At 48.4% G+C, this 26855-nt stretch overlaps 1 long non-coding RNA gene across 3 annotated transcripts in view; it reads left to right on the top strand.

The window, feature by feature from the left end:
• The first annotated feature begins 1451 nt into the window (after nucleotides 1-1451).
• The window catches only part of LOC126526864 (uncharacterized), a 56065-nt gene continuing 30661 nt past the window's right edge, over nucleotides 1452-26855 (top strand). For 2 of the 3 annotated variants that reach the window (XR_011895432.1, XR_011895434.1), the window contains exon 1: nucleotides 1452-1604. This is a non-coding gene — a long non-coding RNA (uncharacterized lncRNA). Of the gene's footprint in view, nucleotides 1605-17915; nucleotides 18152-26855 lie in introns of those variants that run through there. The other variant, XR_011895433.1, reaches the window with a different exon arrangement.

Genomic DNA, 26855 nt, shown 5'->3' with positions numbered 1-26855 from the left:
AGAAGAGTCTCACCGCGGACTTTACATAGGCAAGTGCGCTGTGAAAAAGAATCCTGCACAGAGCTTTATTGTATTCACAGCGGCTGTCAGCTGCTCTTTGTACTGTCGACTATAACATTGGAATATCTTCAAGCAGACCACGAAAGGCAGCGCATGTTAAAATATATCTCCATTACTTACGACAGTTGGACTACCCAATCACTGTCCTAGGATAGATAGAGAATCACGGCTAGGAGACTCAAAAACTATTTTTACAGAAGTGTCCCGGCTATTAAGGGAAGCCAAAACTTACATGAACTTCCAGGACGGCGCAGGTCCTGACATATTTATTTCATAAACTCACCTATTATATCGTCTTTTGAAGCAAACGATGTGTTGTCAGGTGGTTCACATTTCATTGCGCCCTACCAGCTTATTAGTATGCCGGACTGTGGCACTAACCGGTTTAGAAAAGTATCCACCCCTACCTAAAGGTTCAGCTTAAACCGCTTCGATTGCTAAAAAAACATGGGGTTTTCCGTTTCAAAACCACGATCTAATTATGTGGCACGCTGCAAGGGCGACTCTGGAATAATTTGGACCACGTTCGGTCCCTAATGTGCACCAAAATCTAAGTACACGGGTGCTTTGCCATTTCGGCTCCATCGAAATTCGGCCGCCGTGGCCAGGATTTGACCCTGCGATCTCCTGCTTAGCAGCCCTACACAGCCCCTAAGCAACCACGGCAGGTGTCGAGTGCTCAAATTAAGCATTGTAATAACTGAACCACAACATTACACAGTAAGTTTTGTGAACAGGTCTTGTACGTGCCTATATGATTATTATCCCCCAGTTCTAATTCGTATTGCCTATAACTTTTATCTGCATTTAGAATGAATTCTCTGATCAGTTCCGAGCTCGATCTCAAGTGCGCTGTCTTCGTTCAATAAACATATCTTGTATCTCATAATTATTCACGCCAAGCCATGTGACCGCCAATAAGAGAAGCATTAAAGAACCTTTTAGTGTGCCGGAAGCTTTTACGTCTTTGTCACGTTCATAAACCATTTACTCATACCACCATCCACAAGCCTTTCCGTCAGGTCTAAAGTTCGCCTAGCGACACATTTGTTCAAGCCATCTGCTAGGTGCCTCTCCCCATTAAGTTCAGGTTGACGACCTATTCCAGTCGTATATGGGAAAATTTCCGCGTTAAAGGTTGTCCGTGACGTTGGGAGAAACTATTATACTCTATCTACAAAAAGTCATATACAGAATTAATTTTTTAGCATGAGTCAGTTCTGATTGTAAGAGAGTGGAATTAAGGAGGTGACGTTGTAAATGTTACGATTAGACGTCATGAAACTCAGGGAACAAACTTGAACAGCCGCTACAGTGTAGGCTTCACAGGGTGAGACCTATATAAGTTAATGAAAAGCTCTTTGAGACTTCAATAAACAGTGTGTGCAGGTTCGTTTTTTGATTCAGCTAAATCTGAAGACACTTACAGGAGGAAAGTCATGGCAGGACCCAAAATCGAAAGAATTCTTTTGATTGCTGTGTTGGTGGCATATCAGTGTTCACCTGCCTATCAGGCTCAAGGGCCCCAAACGGACATAAAAAAGGTGAACACCTCTTTTGTCAGAAATTGTGGCTATTTTTAGGTAGCTGCATCGAAATTTAAAGAAAGAGTACGTGGCGATCCCGGCTTGTAAATTATATATATATATATATATATATATATATATATATATATATATATATGTATATACATATATATAGATATATACGTATCAGGGGCATCACAGGAACTGCTTTCAATTTCACACCTGGTGTTATTTTACGTGCCTCGGAAGCACAGTACACCAGCCTTTGCACATTCCACGCTCCTAAAGAAAAATTGAAGGGTCATTCCACTCTGTGAAGGTGGCTGAACAGCGAAGCTGTAGCACATCCCACAGGCTTAGACAAGGGTAAATGTACTTATTCTCATCATTTTGTAATTACAGTGATGATAGCTTTGTGATTGCTCTGATATATACTCATTGGTTCGGTTATAACATTGGACAGAATATTGGTCAAAGTGAAATCTATACAAGTCCGCTGTTGAGTAGTTGAGCGACTTGGATTGGTGTGGCACTTAAAACTTTGCTAGCACAAACTGAGTGAACCATTTCTTGTCTGGCTTTGAAGTGTCCACATTGAAGTGTCTAACGATGACCACAGGGATAATGTTATCAGGGCTAATCCATTCAAAGTGCATGGTAATGAACTTGATATTCCATGACATCCCTGGGGCGTAATGCGAAGTAGGTATCAGAATTCCGTCTTTCTTTTGTACGGCAAATACATTCATCCCCACAGTCGCTGGCATTGTCTTCTTGCGAGTCAAAAGGTCACATGCGCATACATTGTGTCCTTTGCGTATATGGAAACGCCTCCTGCTCGTGAGTCCATGTGCCGTTCACAGACGACTTGATTCTCACTTGGTTATGAGCCATTGTGTTTTTTGCTTACTTAAGGGGGTATAAGCCATTGCTTCCGCAGGTTTGAGCCACTGATGATCCCACTTTTTGACATGCAGTTCTCTATGTTGTATGCATAATTAGAAGGAACCTAAGTGCTGTTGGCTGCACTTTGCTTAATGCTTGTAGCATTTCCCTTACAGTACTATGAGCTATTCCTTCTTTGCTTGCTTAGAGGCTTATGACCCATTACAGATGACAGTCTTGATCACACACATGAATGTTTCACGGAAGCCTAGCCATAGACAGTTTCACTGTAAAATGCTTTGTCTCGACGTCAAGCACTCAACTCATTCTCCTGCTCTGTAGCACAGTGCGATCCACCATGATCATGAAATCTTGCAAGGTGTTTTACATCGCAGCTTTTAAGGCCGTCTCACATTCAGCGTTTTCCCGGCGTTTCGTAACCCGGCGTCACTCGGCGTGGACGCCTGGGGTGGCGCTCTAGAGACACCATATATCGCCACCTCCATCGGAAGCGGCTCAATGAGCACAAACCAATCTGTGCTGGTCCGCGTGCTGCTCGTGCGGCTGGACACTCCCTCTGACGGCGTTCATGCGATGACGCCGAGAGGCACAAAGCCAGAAAACGACGGTAAAAACTCTGAATGTGGAGCGGCCTTAAGGCGCCCATTCCTGCGCTGAGCTCCGGCATCCCTAGGAGTTTTCGGCGTCCCTCGGCGTAACCGAGTGAACGAGCACAGTGAAGTATGAATGAGCGAACGCGGAGCGCATACGCAGGTTTTGAAGCACGGCAATAGCAAGTTGAGCGCGAGGAGGAAAGTGGAGGATGAGGGTGCAGCGGAATCATGAGGTGGGAAACGGAAGAGGAGGGTATGGCGAAAGAGTGAGAAGAAGAGCGTAGTGCCGCGCAAGACGGGCTCTGCGGTGACGACCGCTACGAGATCGCCAGAGCAGCGCGCCGTCGTCGGCTTGCCGATGGCATGCGGGGACCGCGTCCACTGATGCCATATATGGAGACAAAACGCTGCATAAGCGAAGGTCTTTCTGCGGCGCCTGCTAGGAACCGCGCCTACGCGTCATCCCTGCGGTGGCCATCGCCATCTCCCGAATCGTGAGGCAGTGGCACCACAATTCTCTCCGTTTGCAACGTGCCGCACGAGAGGGATTGGTCACGTCAGTCAATATATCGTGAAATTAAACACGTATAGAGCAGCACTCAAATTTCGCATTAGGGAGTATTGTAATTGTCAGCGAACTTTTAAAATACAGCTTTCACTGTGTTCTTGCCGGGGTTTGGTAGAGCTACTACTGCTGGGTTGCTCGGTATCTAAACTAATATTAGTGCGCATATATCGACCGTTTTATTCAAGGCGCCACCATTTCGCAATCAATGCGCCCTCTATCATCTGGCGTCACGCCGGCATGGGGGATTGCGCTGGAGGCCGCACAACGAACATGCTGTGAAAGATGAATGCCAAGTTTTTGCATTTCCTTAAGATGTCTGAACAAGTTCTTGCAATTAGGGAACTTCTTAGCGCGTCGTTACTAAGCTTTGAGCTAAGGCATAGCTGCAATATCGAACGGTGACTGGTCTGAAGGCGCTCACCGCGATCGAAATGAGACGCAAGTCAAGTCTGAATATTTTCGATGCATATATTGTGTCTAGCCGTCTGCTCTCTTAAGGTAAAAGCAACCAGATGTGTGTCCGTGTACAATGCGTTGCGCCGCACGACCTTACATAGCAATCCATGTAACTAGTGAAGCTCCGACAAAACATGTTTTGCTAGCTTTCGTGCTCCTAAAATTTTCGCGGTACCGTTTTCTAAGCATCATTTACCTGGCATCCGGGCTTCAAGCTTTAAAATATAAGCAACTGTAAAATAACTAGACCGGAAGGGTGGTTAATATGGAGCCTTCAATAAAGCGACCTGGTGACAGTGGCCGTGAATATGCCACAATCAACCAGGTGCACATGCACGTTCAAAGATGCGCACTCTTAGGTCTCGAGTGGTGGCTGTGCAAGGGCGCCTCGCCTACTCAATAGAGCAGGAAAGGACAACTACTCGTTACAGCAATAATTTTTTTTCTAAAAAAATGCAGTGCAAGATCCGTGGCATGGGCCAGACAGCTTGCCGGCGAGATTCAGAAGCGTGGGAAAGCCCATGCCCATAAACTAGGGGCGGCCGGTATGGCTTTGGTTGTAGAACACTAGAGAACGAGCCTACATTATCTTTTTTGGCACGCACTATCTTCATAAGACGTCCCTGGTGAACTTCCACTATAACGTTACATCGGGGGTGCCTCAAGGGTGCGTCCTTGCTCCCACTTTATTCCTTATTTTTATTAATGATTATCGAATATGGTAACACAATTTGGTTTCCTTATACGAAATAGCTTATTAACAAACTAGAAGGAGTGCAGCGAAAGTCAATTAGATTCATCTTTAACAAATACAAGAATAGCGATTCACCTACCCAACTGCTAAAACAAGCCTGCATTCCTACTCTGCGAAACCGCGCCAAACTAGCAAGTCTAAAATTGACGCGAATGGTGTAGAACTTTGTGGAAGGCACGCGGACTACTGTATAAAAGCCGACGCGCTGGAGCCGCTGATCAGATTTTCGACGATCGCCGACCGTGCTCGCCGCTATCGTTGTGCTATAAGTGTAGCCTGTTTTTGTAGGCACAGGTTCGCACAATAAAAGTTAGTTTTGTCCTTCACAGTATTGCTACTGTGTTCTTCAACGTAACCACCACGTGACAATATAATCAAGCAGTCACATGAGAATGTGTCAACTTGTAAGAAATCAAATGCTTCATGAGTCGCTAAATGACAGAATCTTCCTGGCCATGTTCTTCCGCAGAAAGGCACGGGCAAGAAAGAAATATTTTGCATGAAAATAAAACCAAATTCGCTTCAAGCAAATCTGAGGGAAAGAATGGGCACTCCTCATTACAGCAAGAATTTCAGGTTTCTCGGAAATTGAAAATAATGGTCACTGAATTCCTAGTAACAGCAATGAAAATCCAGTCAATATTTGTGTCATGAGACCAAGTAGAAGGCAAAGCCTTAGACAGCAGCTACAAACGAAAAGCCAGACGAGGTGACTGCAGATTGGGCACACGTAAAGAAAGCGCCGGTATTCGTCAAACGCGGATACGGGGATACACGGACGGATTATGTTGCCAAATTCTTGTGCAAGACTGCGCTGTCGCGTTGTTCTTTACTTGTTGCTTCTCGTAAGGTTTAGTCGTTTTAGAGATAAGTATGATGACAGCGTCGTTACTCTCGAGCGCTGCGAATAATAGGCAACGGCAGCACGCTATGATGACGTAGTCATAGGCGCATCTTCTGAAGAGGAGGCACTGAAGATTTAACAGGATGCCACTGCCATTATTACAGATGCAGGAATGCAACATAGAGAATGGTGCTCGAACTCCCACCTGCCCTACACCCACTTCTTGAACGACGGCGTCTCACTTGGGAATGTTACTGAGCAGAGCTCTAAGTTCAAGGCGCTTGGTCTACTTTGGGACCGCCCATCACATAACATCCTCCTGACCACGCAAGCCGTACTCTATACATTTCCACTGAACCATCGAGGAAGCGAACCGTTTCACAACCCTTCGCCAGGCTATTCGGCCCATTTGGTTATGTCGCTAAATTTCGCGTGAGAGCTCTAATCCTGTTCTAACGGATATGGCAGCACAGCATCGATTGGGACCTTCCACCTGACATTGAGCACTCATGGAAGAACTGGGTATCTGAACTGCCTCTCCGGTCTGTCGTTCGCATTATAAGTTTACTTTAGCGGCATCGCAAGATCATGTAGGCGCGACATTACATTTGTTCACTGACGCCAGCCCTCATGCGTATGCAGTCGCAGTATTCGTACGCTAACCATTGCAGTTAAGGAGCCTTAAGGGAGTTTTGCCGTATGGCTCCTTATTAGCGAATCTCACCTGGCACCAATGAAGGCGATTCTTCTGCCGCGTTTACAGCTTTTCGGGTGTCTTTTAGATGCGATATCATGCAATATATTTGCAATAGAGAATTTACCCTGAAATCATCAAACAACAGTTGCGAGTGCCTTTCGTGTGACGTCAAGGCCAGGACTCGCCATATGTCGTCTGCTGCATTCTCGGAGACGTACGCGTATCTTTCACGGTGTTTCCGTTTGTTCGCTATAGTTCTCCATGCTGGTACACCTCTGACTATCCTTTCAAACCGCTTTCTCGTAGTTTCTCTCCATACATTTTTTTTTAACCGCGGCTTAGCGCTACATTTTTCCAAAACAGGGTTTATAGTGTCAGTCAACAGGGCTCTGTTCAGCACGTTATCAACAGTTCATGCGGCAGTTGTGCAACTAAATAAAGCATAAAAGTGAAAATAGGATAGAACACACTGCGATGAATCCAAGCGCACCGTATAGATGGTTAACCAGCGAAGCTGAACGTTCAGCCCCAGTGTTTTAACTAGTTTAATTTCGACAGTTCATTAAACGACGCCTTGGTAGGCTGCCGGATTCTCGGTACACAGTTGCTGCATGCGCTCGGCTGCACGAGCCTGTTTTTGTGCTCGGGCTGCAGCGTCAGCACGGCGTACACGAGCTCGTTCCCGAATCTGCTCACGACTATGCTGAACAAAAGCTGCCTGCTCTTCAGGAGTACGTATGATGCGTGGCCTACCCATTCGGAAGTCAGAGAGAAATTGCTGCGCGCACTTTCGAATGCGACGTAAAGCAATGACGTAACTACTGGCGCAGCCAATCACGTGCCTCTCTCACTTTCTTTCGTGCATTTTCATGGACTGGCGCCGTGGGAGTGTTCGCCGTATGGGCTACAGACGGACCGATGGACGAATTAGCTAGCCATATACAGCTGCGCTGTAAAAATTTAGTGCCCTTCCAATCTGTGAAGGTGTATTGGGATACCTGCTGAAAACTATAATGATTTATATGTTATTGCCAGAGGTTCTTTTCGTCTTTATTTTGTGTCATGTGTTACCACAGTGACCATATCTTTACGGTCGCTGTCGTACACCAGGATCGGTTATACTGCTGTCCTGGACACGCTCTTGCCAAAGGTTAAACCTATACACAACCAGTGACGCGTGGTCGGCACATTGACGTCCGTGTTACAAACCGTTCTAACAGGAAGGATAAAATCCACTTGCCTTCGGGGCGCGCTTGTTAAGCGTTAGTGTCGACGATTGGTGGGTACACTGTTGCGTTTTATTGTACTTTTCGACTGGCCAAAGGCAGCGAGGGAGCGCCCGCATCCCGCGTTTTTATATGGCCAGGAAGGTCACGCGTCATAACATGGTCGATAAGATGATAACATTTAGAGCGACCGCCGTGACTTCTTTTAACGCGACAGCTTCAAGGGACCCCGTGCCGCAGAAAATAGGGCATCGGCGCCCCGTGTCCAGAGTCGACTGCGATTCCTGAAAAATCATTATGAACTACGCAAACCGAACCACGCAGGGCCTCCACGAGAGCAAGGAAATTACTGAACTAATTGAATTTCTCAAAGTAAAATGGAGCAGAAAAATAACAAAGTGCGACTTACACACAATCTACAGACATAATAACATCGGATTGCAATTTGAATATATGAAAAAATCATAAATCTGTTAGGCGGAACCTCAAACACAAACTGCTTTTTCAGCGCTTCTACTATTCATATACCGGCCACGGCGTCCGAGATATGTACGCGCCGGCATGCGCAAAGTTCGGTGCCTCCAAGCGGCGCGCCCGGTTCCTGGCAATACCGCCACATGGCGCTCGCCTCCGCTGCATCACGGCCCATGCAAGAGACTGCGTTTCTACCATAAAGCTCGCCTTCATGCATAGCGTTCGCAGCCAGCGTTTCTCGCTAAACATTACGATTACGTAAGCTGCAGTTGCCGGGAAGCGTGAGAAGCACTCAGGGATGTTTGAATGCTATTGCGTTTCACTTTAAAGACTATAGCTTGTCCGTCCTCCAAATTTTTTGTCACCATCTCGGAGACATTTTTTCCATAGCTTAGCCATAGGCAGATTCCCTGTTAAAAGCCGCTGTGTTGCTGCAAAGGCGAAGTAGGGCTTGCATAGGGAAATTGTTAGACTTCTGCGCAAAAGGATATGACTGGTTTTCTGGATACCATTGATTTTAATGAGGATTTGCTGACTAAATAAACAAGCGTAATGTTACGCGTTTGAATATACATGTGAACTGAGCCCATCCCGTGATGACAAGGCTGGCATGGTCACAAACGTCGATTGATGTGACTGGCTGCGTTAGTCAACATCATTATTAGAAAGTGCGCTGAATAAAGTGATTAACTTCTAAATCCGTTCTACGACTAACGAATTTCTCTTTCCTGTCATTACGGATTTTATAACCATCGCACGCAATGCATGTTAATGAAGAACAATTTGATTGCCTTCTTTAGTATGTCACTTTACGCGCATTGTCAAATTGTCAACACGCCACCGTCTTTCAGCGGTCGTCATCATACTGTCTTCATCATCCTGCCGTCATTCGATGCCGCTGTCTTCACAGACGCTAGGGGGTCACAGCCCTGTCTTCGCACTTGTTCCGGCATCGTCAGTTCCTTGTAATGATTACAGCAGGGCCATGCCATTGTTGCCGCACCCTAGTCATTGTTCCGTAATTGTCCGTGCCCGTTTTCATTCTACCATTATATTCCTTTGCCATCATGCCGCTGTCGGCGCGCCGTCGTCGTCATGCCGTTGTATTCATTTAGGCGACGGCACAGAGTCGTCGTCATTTCGTAGCAGTGATTCCAGGCTTGTAGTCTCATTGTCGCAGGACGCCGTCGTCATTCGAGCTTCGTCACGCCAATTGTCGTCATGCTGTTGTCGGCACGCCACTGCCATACACCAGTTGCCATTTAAGCATCAGCAAACTATTCTCATTATGCCCTCTTCTTACCAATGTAATAATTTTAGCATCGTCATTATATTGTCGTCATGCCATTGTGATCGTTTCAGCTCCGCAATTCTTTTAATCTAACCACTGTAGTCATGCTGTCGTCATAATACTATCGGCATCATTTCAGCATCGGCATCAGGGAATCGTCATGCCGTCGTAGTAATAGCGCCGTCGTCAGACCACCGTCGTCACTCAAGTGCCATCATCTCATGGTTGTCATGCCGGCGTCGTCGCGTCTTCGCATGGTCGCCATGCTATCTTCTTCATTGCATCGTCGTTATACAGTTGTCCTCGTGATGTTCGGCTCGTTCCATCATCATTATGCCATCGTCATCATGCAGGACATGTACATGATCGAGATCAACCACTTTACGTCTAGCCAGGTGATTCTCAATGAAACTTTGTGCAACTGGCTCGTGCGGTCTCTATTTGGAAATGGTCGCGAATCAGGCACACCTTTCTTGAAAAACACCACTAAAAGCTTCGCTTAAACTACTGACTACGGCACTTTTTTATTGCGATAGCAATTAGATGGACACTCCAGGTGCATTCTCGCCGTCGCTGTCGACGTCGCCGTGATTTTCTCTAACCGTCCAAGAACGATAACACCTTCCGCCCACCTCGTCTGCTGCATGTGTGAGAGAAAGCAGGCGAAGGAAGCGGACGACCGCGGTTTTTTCGTGTACGCGAAGGAAGAAAGCGGAGATCTACAGCGCCGTCTTTCGTCGCGCGAAACGCCGTGGGGGAATCGGAGAGAGGGAGGGCGGCGTGGTGCTCCGAAAACAAGTGCGTATTTCGGGACCGGGCGCAAGGGGAACTGACGACCGCGGCTCAAGCTGGCTCGCAAAAAGGAGGAGTGTGTGTGTGTGTGTGTGTGTGTGTGTGTGTGTGTGTGTGTGTGTGTGTGTGTGTGTGTGTGTGTGTGTGTGTGTGCGTGTGTGTGTGTGTGTGTGCGTGCGTGTGTGTGTGTGTGTGCGTGCGTGCGTGCGTGCGCGTGCGTGTGTGTGTGTGTGCGTGTGTGTGTGTGTGTGTGTGCGTGCGTGCGTGCCTGCGTGCGCGTGCGTGCGTGTGTGTGCGTGTGTGTGTGTGTGCGTGTGCGTGTGCGTGTGTGCGTGTGCGTGTTTGCGTGCGTGCGTGCGTGCGTGCGTGCGTGCGTGCGTGCGTGTGTGTGTGTGTGTGTGTGTGTGTGTGTGTGTGTGTGCGTGCGTGCGTGCGTGCGCGTGCGTGCGTGTGTGTGTGCGTGTGTGTGTGTGTGTGTGTGTGCGTGCGTGCCTGCGTGCGCGTGCGTGCGTGCGTGTGTGTGCGTGTGTGTGTGTGTGTGTGTGTGTGTGTGTGTGTGTGTGTGTGTGTGTGTGTGTGTGCGTGTGTGTGTGTGTGTGTGTGTGTGTGTGTGTGTGTGTGTGTGTGTGTGTGTGTGTGTGTGTGTGTGTGTGTGTGTGTGTGTGTGTGTGTGTGTGTGTGTGTGTGTGTGTGTGTGTACAGACAGAAGTGGATGCGCGTGCGGGTGTGTGTATTTCTCGCGATAGCCCTTTAGCCCTTTAGAGAGGCAAAAATGGCACTTCCATCTTGAAACGCATCCAGTAAATGCGACGCCAAAAGAATAACAAATAAGTTATTTCTACGAAATGTCATCGGAGTGTACTGCCGATGTGCGCTGCTGGACAGATGGTTTGAAAGGACTGGAGCATGTTGGCACTGTTAAACAATAAAATTCTGCAACCAAATTGAGTTCGCCCACAAAAACCGCTGTTTTTTCATCAGCAATCCTACGCCTTTCCCAAAGGCCTCGATGCGATAAAAGTCGAATTTAACAAGTGATGACATTCACAGATTTACTAATGCCACCAAGGAATGTAGGGGCCTGAAAACAAACTAAAACGAGATTTCCGGAGAAAATACCAAACGAAGAGGCAAATGCTTAGGATGTATCCGTTGGTTTACAAGCTTCCATGAGATTAAATAAATATAGGGCATATGTTCTTGCAGATTCTTCGGAAAGTGTCATTTACCAACATTATTCTGGCGCATATTACTACAGCAGCGCACTCTTATATGAAATTGCGAAAAAATGTCAAGCAGTGAGACTTTTTGAACACGTAACACGCTACAATTGTTAAAACACGAAGTGGAAATTGCCAAAGTTGTAGGGAAAGAAGGATTTCACAAGGTTTTTCAATGCCTCCTACGAATCGGACACACACGGTTAACACACCCATATCAATGTCCCGCAGAATAAACTGATGCACAACCCGTGGCATTCTTGTCATTCTGTGTTAGGTGTCATTATGACGGCCACAGAAAGGGATCGGCAATACAGAGAAAAGTGACACTGGGCAAACGTGAACAATGGATACTTCAATGCCCTCTGCAAGAAATGAGATATTGCGGGCTCTCCCGCAAACGAGAGTACATGTAAGCGTGAAATAGCAACGGATTAAGCAGATTGGTTGGAGGTGACACTAGCCACAATCTTAAAATGGGTGTATGGCATGTCCACAACGGCAAACCCCGCCACACCACACCGCTACACGCTGTACTGTGCACTGGCTCATACGAACGCTGCCCAGCTAGAAGAAGAAAACAGGCTAGAAAGAGGAACGACAGGCAGCGAAAGAAGCCATGAATACCCAGCGCACTGCCCAGCTAGAAGAAGAAAAGCGCCTGGAGGAGGTTCAAACAATCGTCTCAGCAAATTTCGATTCTTGCTTCGTGATCTTGACGAAAGAGGTCACGTGTTGGGCCACCACTGTGCTAAAAGCTGGCTTCTCGGAGCGATCGCTTGCCAAGGCTGGCTGCGCGACGTTACGCTCTTTGCTAACATTTTGCTTCCCCCAAGAAGGCAGAGCAGCGCATCAGACGCATCCGGCGAAAAGCGGCACAGCAACTCGCCGAGCGCCGAATATCCACAGCAAATTCTATTTCGCAGAAAAAAAGTGTACGGTATGCTGTATCTGCCTTTTGAACGTCGCTATCGGAAAGGACAAGTAAGACTTCTGCATACTAGAATTTACAACTTGAGTGACATTCTGAACAAACATTAGGAAGGACTCGGGAGTAATCTTTTTACAGCTAGCCGATTCATCCGTCTGTCCGTCTATCGGTCGCTTATACGCTGAAAACTCCTCCGGTACAACACCATGCGTATGCGTGAAAAAAACTGAGGAAGCGAGGCGCAGGATTACCTGCATCAGTTGTGACGTCGCTGGCCTCTGTCGCAGCCAAGCGCGCGCGCATTAGCTTCTCGCCAGCGCCGAAATGGGTGGGCCACGCGTCATGCGTGTTCCTAAAGAGCAAGCAGCTTTCGCTCAGCAAGTCAGCGACAAAAATCGGGAACGAGCCTGTCTACGCCGTGCCGATGACGCAGTCCTGGGCACAACAACACACTTGTGCGGCCGAGCGCGAGCAGCAACTGCGTACCGATTATCCGGCAGCCTACTGACTCGTCGCTTAATGAACCCTACGGATTAACCCACTGATAAACAATGAGGCCGCGTATTTCAGCTTCTCTGGTTAACAATATCTCCGGAGTGCTGTAGCGGTAATTTTTTTTTTTGTAACTCGTTTGGGAGTAACTAGCGTATGCATTGCAGTGCTGAACAAAGGGTAGAGGGATCTGGTTTCGTTATTGAAACTTGCCCAGGTGTTCTCATATGAGTGTCCGGATAACGGTTGTGGCCTTTGGCATCGGAGTCACTTGAAGTTCGACGACAATGGGAGCTAAAAGCATTTCATGCTTAATACAAACGCAAGCCTGCTGGCGCACCTCACATGTTTCGATAAGAATGATTGCACAGTGAAGCTGGGTGAGAGACGGTGTACAATAATGAAGGCTTTATTTTATCCTTGTGTAAAGTTTCAATGATTTCACAAGCACGAGCACTTCTATTCATATGCCTGTTTTTGACACACACAAAATTCTTGCAACAACTTGCCGAGAATAATATGTGACGCCATGCCACTTAAATTGTTATTGTGTTGACGGCACGTTCATCCGGGGAATGTTCCAATCTCGTCAATGTAGATTTTTACACAGAAGAGTGAGGTGTTGTCCGCCCTCGTCACAAGCACAAGAAATAAAATGGTTTCGACGTGTTTCAGCACACCGAAACTTTCTTCATTAAACCGCCCTCTTTTTTTTATTGCTGCACAGTGTAGTACAGTGTCAGAAGCCAGTTGAGCGCTTGTTCTCTGTTATACTTTTCCTCTGTGTCCCTGCCTATCTTTTGCAGCTCTGATAATGAACGTGAACCAAATCGCCAAAGTTCACATGCCATTGCACCTTCAAAGTCAGAGGTGATTGAGCAACTTTACCTTGTATTCAATGTGGAGAAAGTAAATTTCAAACTAACTTTGATTTGCCAACTTTCTCGGCTTTGTCGAGGCTGCTATCCACTGGGTAGTTCAGTACCTCAACGTGGATATTTCTGTCGTCATCATCATCATCATCATCATCATCAGCCTGGTTATGCCCACTGCAGGGCAAAGGCCTCTCCTATACTTCTCCAAATACTTCGGTCATGTACTAATTGTGGCCATGTTGTCCCTGCAAAGTTCTTAATCTCATCCGCCCACCTAACTTTCTGCCGCCCTCTGCTACGCTTCCCTTCCCTTGGAATCCATTCCGTAACTCTTAATGACCATCGGTTACCTTCCCTCCTCATTACGTGGCCTGCCCATGCCCATTTCTTTTTCTTGATTTCAACTAAGATATCATTAACTCGCGTTTGTTCCCTCAACCAATCTGCCCTTTTCTTATCCCTTAACGTTACACCTATCATTCTCCTTTCCATATCTCGTTGCGTCGTCCTCAATTTAAGTAGAACCCTTTTCTTAAGCCTCCAGGTTTCTGCCCCGTACGTGAGTACTGCTAAAACACAGCTGTTATAAACTTTTCTCTTGAGGGATAATGGCAATCTGCTGTTCAATATCTGGGAATGCCTGCCAAACGCACCACAGTCCACTCTTATTCTTCCCATTTTTTCAGTCTCATGATCCGTATCCGCAGTCACTACCTCTCCTAAGTAGATGTATTCCCTTACCACTTCCAGTGCCTCACTACCTATCGTAAACTGCTGTTCTCTTCCGAGACTGTTAAACATTACTTTAGTTTTCTGTAGATTCATTTTTAGACCCACCCTTCTGCTTTGCCTCTCCAGGTCAGTGAGCATGCATTGCAGTTGGTCCCCTCAGTTACTAAGCAAGGCGATGTCATCAGCGAATCGCAAATTACTAAGGTATTCTCCATTAACTCTTATCCCCAATTCTTCCCAATCCAGGTCTCTGAATACCTCCTGTAAACACGCTGTGAATAGCATTGGAGAGATCGTATCTCCCTGCCTGACGCCTTTCTTTATTGGGATTTTGTTGCTTTCTTTATGGAGGACTACGGTGGCTGTGGAGCCGCTATAGATATATTTCAGTATTTTTACATACGGCTCGTCTACACCCTGGTTCCGCAATGCCTCCATGACTGCCGAGGTTTCGACAGAATCAAACGCTTTCTCGTAATTATAGAAAGCTATGTATAAGGGTTCGTTATATTCCGCACATTTCTCTATCACCTGATTGATATTGTGAATATGGTCCTATTTCTGTATAATAATAATGTAATATGGCATTACAACATGGCCCTCCTATTTCTGTATAAATATACAATATTATATGTGCTGTGAATCCAAGATATAACGAGGGGGCCTATATAAAGTGTCCCAGCTAATGTTAACCAAGCAGTTCAATGAAAAAAAAAAAAAAACATTTGGTTAACACGGTGCAAGACACGTCTTTAGGACATATCGTCTACGGGTTTCTTAATACTGACAACCGGTCAGCGTAGATTTTATTATTGCAACTTGCACCAAATTTTAATAATTATTTTTGTTGAACATCTTGGCACCCATTAGCTGGGACACATGGTATAGCCCTTGTACGCTGACTGACAATGCACTTCGAGTAAGGCTACCTCTTTTATGCGTAACAAAAAAAATAATTTCTACGTAAAACCTGAACAAACAGTATCGGCCCACCGGTACCGCTTAATCAAATAGTGCTATATATACTGTATCCATTGCTTCGCTTTATTTTCTTTGATTTAGATATAGGGTACGACTGGGGGACTGCCCGTTTTCGGCAAATCCTCCAGAATTCATGCGTTGTGCCACTGGAATACGAGAGGCCCCAAATGCATAAATGTAGCTAGATATCCGCCATACTTTTCTTATGCATCTGCCATCGCCATCTTCTCCCAAGAAGGGTCATACTTTGCCTTTGTCCTGGTGGCATGGCTACTTAGACGTCGAAACTATGAACACACGCCTAATTTGATGTTTTCATTTCGGCATAGCTTGTGAACGATGGTGTGCAAGAACTCCAAAAATCAATGATAATAAAAAATATGCGCTTTGTTGTGACAAAACATAAACATTGCAGGAGAACTCACTGTAGATTTGAAGACAGTAAACCCACTTGTGCTCATCGCCGTTTGTCGTACGGGATTCCATCCGCAACTTCACTAAAGTTATGCTGTACACATGTTCCAATGAGTGTGTTGAGCTTGCATCACTTTTACTAGCGTTACTATTTCTTAAATGCTGTGCTCCTAGTAAGTGAGAAGTTCCTTGCTCTATTTGAGCAAGTGACTACTTTGAGCAATTAGTGGCTCAAACAATTGTGAACAAAAGGTATGAAAGGATCGTGCTGCTACTAGCTGATTCGTATGAAAACCCTTCACATCAAACACTGTGTCAATGCATTATATACGTTAGGAAGTGTATAATGAAAGTCAGCGACGTTTTAGTGAAATATATTCAAACATCTCTGTGGCATAGAATGCGCGAAAAACTGATAAAAGATTATCTTCGCGATGATTCACAATGACGGAAGCTTTTTCTATTGCTAAAACGTTCATAAATACAAATCCATTCGCAGGTGTGAGCGAACGCACCACGAGAACGACCATAGATACTCATTATAAATGAAATAGCCACACGAGCAGTGGCTGGTATTGAGTATGCCACTTGACCTTGAAGCACAGTAGGAAACGCGACGTGGCTGCAATACTGAACCACCTGCAAAGGAAGTGGAGCCTTGGCACACCACCCAAGAACTTTTGCATAAGTGCACACAAAGGGTAGAAATTATAAACATTGTATATGGAAAGAAGAGGCTCACCTCGAACTACAAAAAGACAAGTCCTCCATAGAAATTTGTTGTATTCAGAGCTACTGTCGGTTGCTCTTTGTACTGTCGATTATAACATTGCAATATCATCAAACAGACCACAAAAGACAGCGCATATGACAAGGTAAAACATACCTCCATCACTTACGACAGTTGGACTACCCAATCACTGTCCTAGAATAGATAGAGAATAACGGCCAGTTGTCTAAAAACTATAGTTATAGAAGTGTTCCGGTTTTTAAAGGAAGCCTAAACTTACATGAACTTCAAGGACGATGCTGGTCTCGACATCTTCCTTTCATAAACTCACATACTATATCGTCTTTTGAAGCAAACCATGTGTTGTCAGGTTGTTAATGCGATGTACCAGCTTATTAACGTAGCGGACTGTGGTCCTAACCGGTCTAGAGAATCATCCACCCCCACATAAAGCTCCAGCTGAAACCACTTCGGTTGCTAAGAAAATTATGGGGTTTTCCGTTTCAAAACCACGATCTGATTATGAGGCACGCTGTAGTGGATGACTCCAAAATAATTTGAACCACGTTGGGTTCCTTAACGTGCACCTAAATCTAAGTACACGGGTGTTTTCACTTTTCACCCCCATCGAAATGCGACCGCCGTGGCCGGTATTTGATCCCGCGATCTCCTGCTTAGAAGCCCAACACCATACCCACTAAGCAACCGCGGTGTGTGTAGAGTGCTGAAATTCAGGATTTCAATAACTGAACCACCACATTACACAGTGAGTTTTGTGAACAGGTCTAGCATGTACCTATGCGAATATTACCCTACAGTTCTCATCGGTAGTGCCTATAATTTTGGTGTGCATTTCGAATGAATTATCTGACCAGTTCCGAGCTTGATCTCAATTGCGCTGTTTTCGCTCAATAGACATCTTTTAATTCTGATAATTATTCACACCACGCCAGTGTGATGGCCATTAAAAGAAGCGTTAATAAACCTTTTAGTGTGCCGGAAGCGTCTACGCCTTTGTCACGTTTATCAACTCTTTACTCATGCCGCCAACCACAAGCCCTTCCGTGAGTTCTAAAGCTCGCCTAGCGACACATTTGATCAAGCCATCTGCTAGTTTTCTCTCCACTTTAAGTTCAGGTTGCCGACCTATTCCAGTGGGATATGGGAAATTTTCAGTGTTAAAGGTTGCCCGTGAAGTTGGGAGAAACTATTATATGATATCTACAAAAGTCATATCCAGAATTTATTTTTTAACATGTGTCAGTTATGATTGTAAGAGAGTGAAATTAAAGGGGTGACAGTATGAATGTTACGATTAGACGTCATGAAACTCAGGGAACAGACGTGAAAAACTCCTATAGTGTAGGCTTGACATGGTGAGCCTTATATAAGTTAAAGACAACCTGTTTGAGACTTGAATAAACAGTGTGTGCAGGTTAGTTTTTTGAGTCAACCAAATCTGAAGACGCTTACAGCACGAAAATCACGGCACGACCCAAAATCGAAATAATCCTTTTGATTGCTGTGTTGGTGCCATATCAGTCGTCAGCAACCCTCAAACTAAACTGCCCCAAAGAGATATAAAAAAGGTGAGCCATTATTTATATTAGGAATTTAGTCTATATTTCAGTAGCTGCATCGAAATTTAAGAAGAAACTACGTTGGGATCTCTCGAATGTAATACACATGTATATATACAGATGTACAGGTAGCGGGGTGTCATAGAGGAGTGCTTTCAATTTCACACCTGGTGTTCTTTTACGTGCATCCGAAGCACGATACACGAGCGTTTTCGCATTCCACACTCATCAAAATAAATTGAGGAGCCATTCCACTATGTGAATGTGGATGACCAGCGAAGCTGTAGCACATCCCACACTGTAAGACAAAGGTAAATGTATTTATTTTCATCATTTCGTAATCGCAGTTACGATAGCTTTGTGATTACGGAGATATACACTGACTGGTACGGTTACAACCTTGGACAGAACCTTGATCGATGTTAAATCTATACAAGATCGTTGTTGACGACCACAAGGGTAATGTCATCACGGCATCCATACAAAGTGCGTGCTAATGAACTTCTCGATATCACATCATATCCCTGGAGAGACTTGCAAAGTAGATATCACCATTCCGTCTTTCGTTTGTACGGCAAAGATATTCATCCCCACAGTCGCTGGCATTGTCCTCTTGCAAGCCAAGAGGACGAATGCGCATTGTGTCCTTAGCGTAGGTGGAAACGCCTCCTGCAAGTTAGTTCATGTGCTGTTCACAAACGACTTGACTCTTACGGGGCTATGAGCTATTGTGTTGTTTTGCTTGCTTAGGGGTGTATGAGCCATTGCTTCAGCAGGTATGAGGCACCGATGATCCCAGTTTTTGTCATGCTGTTCACTATGTTGTATGCGTGATTAGAAAGAACCTAAGTGCTGTTGGCTTCACTTTGCTGAATGCCTCTAGCATTTCCCTTGCAGTTCTATGAGCCATTACATTTTGGTTTGCTTAGAGGGGTATGAGCCATTGCAAATGATAATAGTATTGATCGAACACTTAAAAATTGTGCGGAACCCTAGCCATAGACAGTTTTACTGTAAAATTCCTTGTCTCGAAGTCAAGCAGAACAAGAGCCGATCAGTGCGGACGGCTGAATATCGGCTCCCGCTTTGTCAAATGTTTTTGGCAGGTTCTTTTGGCTGCCATGTTACACAATTGCATTATTCGACGCGGTTGGTCGCAAGGAACCGGAGGACGCCGAACTTTCACCGGTGGGTGCTTTTGTGACTTTTCTCCGAGCTGTTTTCTGGTGGACCACGCTGCCGCGCCGCTAAGCCTAACGCGCTCAGCCTAACGGCAGAGCGGTGGCCGCTCGGCGAGACGCTCGCTCGAGACGCTCGGCGAGTCGCAACGAGACGCGGTGCTATGGCCTCCAATCCAAGCGTGGTGATCGTTGAAGGCATGGATATTAGTCCGGAGTACGCGGAGTGCTCAGGCTGGGTAACAGCGCTGGGTAAAAAGAAGACCGGGCCGGGCGAGCAAAGGATGCCGGGGCCCCAAGCGAAAAAAACAGGCTAGAAACGCGCCAGGCGCACTGTCGCACCACGGAGCGCGTTGAAACGTGTCGTGGACGCCTCGAGGTTCCCCAAATTACCGGCGGAGCAATTCAAGATCATCGCCCGACCTCGAGGGGGGCTGGACTTAAAAAAGTCGGATTTGATACAACTCGCCCGGGCGCTGGCCATGGCGGCGGCCCTACCGCCGACGCAAGTGCGGGATGACCCGGTGTACCCCAATGGCATCCAGAACATCCTAGTTATTTCCACGCCGCATGAAGCGAATGCGCGTGCCTACGCCAGGATCCAGAGGATCCACGCGAAGGAGGGCCCCTTCAACATGGCAGCATACGTGGCGGCATCGGATGGCACCTGCAAGGGAGTGGTGCGGCGGGTGGAACCTGAGATCAGCGACGCCGATCTAAAGGCGCTCATTGTCTACCACCAAAACCCCGAGGCATAAGAAGTAGGAAGATTCAAGATGACCCCAGGATCGTTGTGCTCTCTGAAGGACAAAGGGTGCCGAATCACGTGGTCTGCGGGACGGTCATGTTGCCTTGCGCCCTGTATCGCAGGCAAGTAGACGTTTGCTACACGTGTGGAGAGCTCGGCCATAGAGCAGACGTCTGCCCCAATGGCGAGGACAAAAGGAAATGCCGCGGTTTTGGCATGGTTTCCCCACCAGCAGATCATCAGTGCGACTCAAAGTGCGCCATCTTTGGAGGCGCGCACCCGACTGCCGACCGCCGGTGCAGCCAGCGCTTCCAGGCGCCGTACATCGTACGTCGGAGGCAGCGGCGCCAGCGGCACCCCCGAGAGGCGCAAGTGGCTGCAGGATCACGTGATGCCAGCGTAACAGGCGCGGCCCCTTCCCGGGGCCTGTCGGCAACGGGAGGGCGCTCCCGATCCAGGGAGCGCGCCGACAGCGGAGCGCGCTCCCGATCCAGCGGGCGCCCCGTCAGCAGAGTGCATTCCCGTTCCAGGGGACGCTCGCGCTCCAGTGTTCGCATCCAGGAGGGGCCTACCTGGGTGGACAAGGTCACGAAGACGACGACTGGAAAGAAGGTAACGCATGGTACACTGCGAGAAGAGCAGATGGAGGATCCGCGTCTTACGGCTTTAAAGCAGGAGAACGCGCAGCTCAAGGCGGAAATGCGTAAGTTGTGGGCAGACCTCGAATTGATTCATAAAGCACAGAACGGTCACGGCAGCACGACGCCCGCACCAGCACTAAAACCAATGCTGGGTCAGGCAAATCGTAAGCCGCCCCCTCCCGAGTCGACCGAGGCTGCGGTGGAGCTGATGGAGGAGGCGTCCGTGTCGGCTTCTATGCCCGCCGCGACCATCGCGAAAGGATCGCTTGCGGAACTCCTCGATCGATTAGCGAAGGCGATTAAGACACAGTCCGGAGCTATCGAGCAGCAATCCGAGACCATCAAGAAGCAGTCTGAGGCCATTGCTACCCTCAACCGCAGAATGAGGATAATGGAGGCTAAACTTGTTGACGTAAGCAGACTGAAGGGGGCCGGTAAGGTTAAGAAAGGACAAGTAAAACTCTTGCTTGGGCTAGTTGGTTCATGCTTGAAGTAGTAAAGGCAAGGCGCAGAAGACCAGGAATCAGGAAGAAGAACACAAACGACAGGACCGGCGCCGGTCCTGTCATGTGTGTTCTTCTTTCTGAGTCCTGGTCCTCTGCGCCTTGCCTTTACTACTTAAGAAAGCACATCAGGATTCCGAGGCGTCGGGCAAGTGCACCGCGCTCAAGGGGATGCTAACTAAACAGAGACACAATGGCGGACAACACAGACAAATTATTTGTGTGGCAATGGAACTGCGCCAGCTTCAAGAGGCGCAAAGCCTCGCTACAACAGTTTGTGAAAGCACAAGCGGACAAACCGCATGTCCTCCTCCTACAGGAGATCCTTCGTGAGGAAGCGACCTTTTCGGGTTACCGCGTTGTCTCGACGAGAGGAGACCGTAGGAGAGGGGTAATCACGATGGTTAAGAAGGCAGTTTCCTTCCAGCAGCACGAGTTCACGATAGGCAGAGCTGATGCTAGCCCTAGATTGGAGGCGCAGCTGGTTGAGATAATCCCTAGTGGCAGGATCAAACAGAGCGTATTCGTTCTCAATGTGTACAGCCCTCCGACAGATCAGAGGCAGAGTTTTCGCGGACTCCTAGGCAGGGCAGTCGCCATAGCGGGTTACAGCGCTCTGATAGTGGCACGGGACTTCAATGCCCCGCACATGGCCGGGGGTTATAATAGACAAACGGCGATGGGAGTGAACTTAGTGAGCACGGCAGAAGACTCCGCGTTGACCCTAGTGGCGGACCCCCGCTTTCCCACGAGGATAGGGACCTCGGTCTCGAGGGACACGATGCCAGATCTGGCTTTTGTTAGAAACACTGACGCAGCCTGGACAAAATTGCAAGAAAATTTAGGAAGCGACCATCACATTGTAGCGCTATCAATCAGGATCAGAGCGGCCCCGCTCAGGATATTTAAGTACATTGATTGGGATCTCTTCCGAAAGATACGGGACGAAGATGAGTCGGAGTACGGTGCACTGGAGGATCTACTCGCGCAGGTCAAGAGATACGTTGAAAGGGCCACCAAGGAAATATCCACGGACCTTAAGACCCGCAGGATGGACGCGTGCCTGGCGCATCTCCTGGAGGCTAAGGGGTCTGTGCTGGAGAGGTGGAACACGCAAAGGCTAAACCGCAGGCTGAGAAAGAAGATCGCGGAGCTTAATCGCAGCATAGAGGCACACTGTCTGGAGCTCAACAGACAACAATGGAACAAAGCCTGCTCGGCAGCACACGGGCGAATGCGCACGGGGGGGAAATGGAACCTTCTTAAGCACCTGCTCGATGATAAACAGACCAAGGGTAATCAAAGACTCGCCGTAGATAGACTTGTGCATAAGCAAAAACAGGGGGGTCATTCCGATACGCCCCTTCTCCGAGACCTGGCAAGGAAGTATCTTCCGGTAGGGAAGGATGAACTACCGGAATGCCCTCAATACGTGGGGGAGGACGCCCCAAAGCTCGACGATCCGTTTTCTGAGGCAGATATCAGGGAGGTGCTCCACAATCTCAATGGCAGGTCGGCCCCTAAGCCGGATGGCATAACCAACAGGGTTTTGAGGAACTTGGACGACCGGTCCATTAGCACCATTGCAAAGGAAATCAACAAGGTATGGGAGGAAGGTAGTGTTCCGGACTCGTGGAAGCAGGCGATGGTGGTACTGATTCCTAAGCCTGGAGAGCCCCCAAGCCTGGACAACCTCCGGCCCATTTCGCTCATGTCATGTTTAGGTAAGGTCGCCGAGCACGTTATACATAACACGATCTCAAAACACATAGAGCGCGAGGGGTTGTTCTCGTACAGTATGGCAGGGTTTAGACCATCTCTTTCCACGCAGGACGTCATGCTACTGCTAAACAGACAGGTTATTGACAACAGGACTAGAGACGTCCGGGGCATTCTTACACTAGACTTGTCCAAAGCCTTCGACACCGTGTCGCACGACTTCATCTTAAATGAGATTTCGGCATTGGACTCGGGAGGTAGATTTTTCGCGTTTGTGGAGTCGTTCCTGAGGGCCAGGACGGCGGTCGCCAAGGTGGGGTAGACGAAATCAGAACCATTCTCGCTAGGAAACAGAGGCACATCACAAGGGGCGGTGATCTCCCCCCTCCTGCTTAACATTACAATGCACGGACTCTCGAAGCGGCTGGCCGCCGTACCAAACGTGGGACACGCGCTGTACGCCGACGACATTACGATCTGGTGTCCGGGAACCTCGGAGGCGGCCGTTGAACAGGTGCTCCAGGAGGTCTTGGACGTGACCCAGCCCTTCCTGGAGGGCACGGGTCTTCAACTCTCCCCGACCAAGTCAGAGCTCATGTTATACAGACCGGCAGGGCAGGGGGTTCGGGGGCTCGTGCCGCTCGAGTAGATCCCCATAGATGTATACACGTGGGACGGCCAGAAGATCCCAGGGTGAATTCGATTAGAGTTCTAGGATCGTTGCTCGATGCGAGGGGCTGTAATGCCAAAACCATTGCGCATCTGACCGCGGAAACCGAGAATATTCTCAGATTAATCATGAGAGTCTCCTATAAGAAGGAGGGCCTAGGCGAGGACAACCTACTTAGGGTGCATCACGCTTTTCTTATGAGCCACATCAACTATGTGGTCTCGGCCCTGCAGTGGACTAAGACTGAAAGGGACAAGCTTGACACGTTGATGCGGAAAAGCGTCAAGAAGGTATTGGGTATTCCGATCAGGGCGAGCACGGACAGGCTAATGCAGCTCGGCGTTCATAACACCACCCTCGAACTCATAGAGGTGCAACGAGCGGCGCAGATCACGAGGCTTTCGGGCTCCAGCGCCGGTAGGCGCCTCTTGGAGGCGGTGGGCTTGCAGCCGCGTTGCAGTCGCAGCGAAGCGGTTCAGCTGGACGAGAACTCCAGAGGGACCTACGTCGTACGTCCCTTCCCTAGAAACGTTCACCCACAGCATAATGCGGGCAGGTGAGCAGCTCGTGCCACGGCGATATTGAAGAAAACGGTCGGCATGGAAGCCTTCGTGGACGCAGCTCAACATAGGCGCTCCGGTAAATTCACGGTCACGGCGGTCAGCGAAAAGGGGCGAGCTCCTATCTGCGGCCTCGGTAGGCGCTGTGACGACCGACGTGGCAGAACAGGTGGCGGCTGCGCTGGCAATGCAGGATTCGAAAAGGCCGTATATCTACACTGACTCACGCGTGGCCGTCAGGGCTTTCGCTTCGGGAATGGTTGCGAGACAGGTGGAGGCGATTCTGAAAAGCCAGAACTAGTTGTGGCCCCGTGCATTATATTATATGGTTCGCCGCTCACATGGGCGACAATGTGCCCGAACCCCAATGAGATTGCTCACCATCGTGCGCGAGAATTAACGCGCCGCGGCGGCGGTGGGGCTGCATTGGATCCGGAGGAGCTCGGCCACAGCGATCCCTTATTAACCTTTCATGATATCGTTTCCCATTATTAAGAGGAACGCAGGCGCTTCCCGCCTCCACACCCGAATCTATGCAGATCTCAATCGATCGCGCTTAGCATGCTTCAGACGAGGTCATATTCCTCGCGAGGTTTCTTAAGCAGGATTTACCCAGAAATTGACGCACAGTGCCCGGATTGTGGGGAGGAGGTTAGCACTCTATCTCATATGCTCTGGCAGTGTCCTGCGTTACGCGATATGTCCTTCACCGGCGAAGGGGACTGGGGCGAGGCCACATCTAGTACCGAACTCAAGATCCAGTCCATGGCCGTCCAGAGGGCCCGTGAAAGAGCGGAGAGGCTTGGCCTCCCGATTCCGACATGGGAGCAGCCAGCGGCGAGCCGGGGGCCCCAACGGGTGTCCGCCGGCTAGTCCCTCAGGACCTCAATAAAAGTTCATTGTCTGTTTGTCTGTCGAAGTCAAGCACTCAACTCATTCTGCTGCTCAGTAGCACCGTGCCATCCACCACGATCTAAAAATATTGCAAGTTCGTTTACATCACAGCGCTTTAAGGCCGCCCCATATTCAGCGTTTTCCCGGCGTTTCGTCACACGGCGTTACTGGGTCTAGACTCCGAGGGTGGCGCGCTCAAGAGACACCGTCTCGACACGGCCGCCGGAAGCGGCTCAATGACCACAGACCAATCAGAACGGGTCCGCATGCTGTTAGTGTGGCTGGACGCTCTTTCTGACGGCATTCATGCAATGACGCCGAGAGGCATAACGCCTAAACACGCCGTTAAAAACGCTGAATGTGGCGCGACCTTAAGGCAGCCATTTCTGCGATCAGCTCAGGCATCTCTAGGCGTTCTCGGCGTCCATCGGCGTAACCGAGCAAACGAGCGCAGCGAAGGATGAATGAGCGAACGCGGAGCGTATACGCAGGTTTCGAAAGACGGCAATATCAAGGAGAACGTGATGAGGAAAGTGGAGCAGGAGGGTGCAGCCAAATGACGAGGTGGAAAGCGCAAGAGGAGGATATTGCGAAAGTGTGAGAGGAAGAGCGTAATGCCGCGCTAGACGGGCTATGCGGTGACGACCGCTACGAGATCGCCAGAGTAGCGCACCGTCGTCGGTTTGGCGATGGCATGCGGGGACTGTGTCCATCAATACTATATGGAAAGAAAGCGGTGCATAAGCGAAGGTCTTTCTGCGGTGCCTAAGCGTCATCCCCGCGCTCGCTTTTTCGAGCTCCCGATTCGTGAGGCAGATGCATCCCGATTTGCTCTGTTTGCAGCGTGCCGCACGAGACAGATTGTCCGCGCCAGCCAATATATCGCGAAATTAAACCCGTATAGAGCGGCGCTCAAATTTCGCATTAGGGAGTATCGTAACTGTCAGCGAACTTTTTAAATACAGTTTTCACTGTCTTCTTTCGGGGGTTTGGTAGAGCTACTACAGCTGGGTTGCTCGGTATCTCAAGCAATATTCGTGTGCATATATCCCCCGTTTTATTCAAGGCGCCGCCATTTCGCGATCTCAGCGCTGTCTATCGTCTGGCGTCATGCTGGTATGGGGGATCGCGCTGGAGGCTGCGATTACCAGGCTGTGAAAAATTACTGCCAACTTTATACATTTCCCTAAAGCGTCTGAACAAGTTCTTGCGATTGGGAAACTTCTTAGCGCGTCGTCACTAAGCTTTGGACCAAGGTATAGGCGCAATACCGAACGGTTACAGGTCTAAAGGTGCTCACCACGATCGAAATAATGAGCGAGTCAAGTTTGAATATTTTCGATACGTATTGTGTAGCGCCGTCTACTCTCTTAAGGTAAAAACAATCGGACGTGTGTCTCTGTACAATGCGTTGCGCCGCACGAGCTTACATAGCAATCCACGTAACTAGCCAAGCTCCAACAAAACATCTTTTGCTAGCATTTGTGCTGCTAAAATTTTCGCGGTACGATTTTCTAAGCAATATTTACCGGGCATCCGGGCATGAAGCTTTACAATATAAGGAACTGTAAACTATTTCGACCCGGAGGGTGGTCAATAAAGCAACCTGGTGGACAGTGGCCGTGAATATGCCACACTCAACCAGACTAGACGCACGTTACGCGTTGAAAGATGCGGACTCTTCGGTCTCGAGTGGTGGCTGTGCAAGGGCTCCTCGCCTATTCAAGAACAGAGAAAAACGGAAACTACTCTGCGCAACAGTACTTTCTTTTTCTAAACATGCGCGGCATGGACCAGACA

Source organism: Dermacentor andersoni, chromosome 7 (genome assembly GCF_023375885.2).
Source record: "Dermacentor andersoni chromosome 7, qqDerAnde1_hic_scaffold, whole genome shotgun sequence".
Classification (NCBI taxonomy): Eukaryota; Metazoa; Arthropoda; class Arachnida; order Ixodida; family Ixodidae; genus Dermacentor; species Dermacentor andersoni.
Note: the sequence above shows the minus strand (reverse complement) of the source record. Positions and strands in the feature narration are given on the sequence as shown.